This window comes from Cyprinodon variegatus, unplaced genomic scaffold, assembly GCF_000732505.1.
Source record: "Cyprinodon variegatus isolate N-32 unplaced genomic scaffold, C_variegatus-1.0 Scaffold364, whole genome shotgun sequence".
NCBI lineage: Eukaryota > Metazoa > Chordata > Actinopteri > Cyprinodontiformes > Cyprinodontidae > Cyprinodon > Cyprinodon variegatus.
Genome location: NW_015150817.1, coordinates 238,285 through 239,874, shown reverse-complemented (window position 1 = coordinate 239,874; position 1,590 = coordinate 238,285).

Sequence of the window (1,590 nt, the reverse complement as noted above, 5' to 3'; positions counted from 1 at the left end):
AAAATCCAGACTGGAATCTTCAGGTTTGGCTCACCAGGGCTGGCAGGCAGGTTAAGCTCACCCAGAGCTTCAGGCTTGAGACAGGTTTCCTGAGAGCAAAGGCAGAGGCAGATTAGAATCAGGTTTCTCACTTGAGATGACTTAGATTCTTTCTGGTAACAGAGGCTCAGGTTTGGTAACCAAACTAAGGTCAACACTGCGGCGTTGAAGGAAGGTCTGGCAGCTGCTTATGTAGGGAAGGTTCCTGATGAGCAGACGAGCTCCAGGTGTGCAGGAGGGCTCCAGCCCAGGAGACCCACGGCACACTCTGCTGGAGAAAGGTGGTACATCCCCAGATCCCAACAGTAACCCAGTCCCTAAAAGAAAACAAAAAACAGAAGAGGATCCTCGGCGCCCTCTGGTGGGCAAGCCTCAGGATCCCAACAGTGCAGAGGAGTTTCCAAAGTTTCACAGTTCCCACTTGTTTTGCCATCCTGGTCTATGTAAGACCATCCACATTGTATGGACACAATTTTGGTGGCCTTCTCTGTCCTCAGATGTACGGGAGTTTGTGGTAGCTTGCCCTCCTTTGCAATTTCCGTCACCCGAACACTGGGAAGGCCAAAATTTGGCTATCCACCAAAGACCAGCCTTTACAGGTTGATAATAACAAGTTGTCATCCTATTTTATAAGGCTTTCTCCCCATCACTAAGCTATATTTATTTTCTCTCGACGCTTCTCTCGATATACCCTGTTTCTTCTCCTTCTCTCCTCCACTGATAGCTTCTGGCTAGCCAAAACTTCCTAAAATACATAAAGTCAAAGTTAAGTGAAATGACTATGAAATTGGGGGGAATTACAGTAAATGTTAGATTTGGTTAAATGTTGCCATGCTATTTTTATTGGGCTTTATTTATAGGAGATGCACAGCTTACAGGGGATATTGTATACCATGTGCAATGTAGGTAGGTAGTACGTAGGTGCATTATGTCCATCGCTAGTTACTTTAGACCTGTACTTAAAAAGTAAACATTTATGTCATAATCTAATCTAATATCTTTTTTTTGTTTGTTTTTTTTTTACCAAAAAGACAGTGTTGACATATTATGGTTGTGACATGTCCAAAGATATGAACAAATTTAAAAGAAAATAGCAAACTTACAGGAGCTTCAGTAAGCTTGAAGCATGCAATAGAGCTGAAGAACATGCGGTCATCAGGAATGTAGTGGACCTTTTTTTGTTGCCTGATTTTCTTTCTTTTATAAACACATATTACGATGTATGCTTTCATTTAGTAAAGATATTATTCAATTCAGTTAATTCAATTCAATTTCAATTCAGTTTATTTATATAGCGCCAAATTCACAACACGTCATCTCAAGGCACTTTACAGTTCAACCAGATCATACAGTCAAATTGATACAAAGTAGGAAAACCAGTTGATTGCATTGAATCATTGACTCATATACAATCCCTCACACTAAGCATGCTTGTAGCGGCAGTGGAGAGGAAAACCTCCCTTTTAACAGGAAGAAACCTCCAGCAGAACCAGGCTCAGTGTGAGCGGCCATCTGCCGAGGCCGACTGGGGTTCAAGGAGACAGAAGCAGA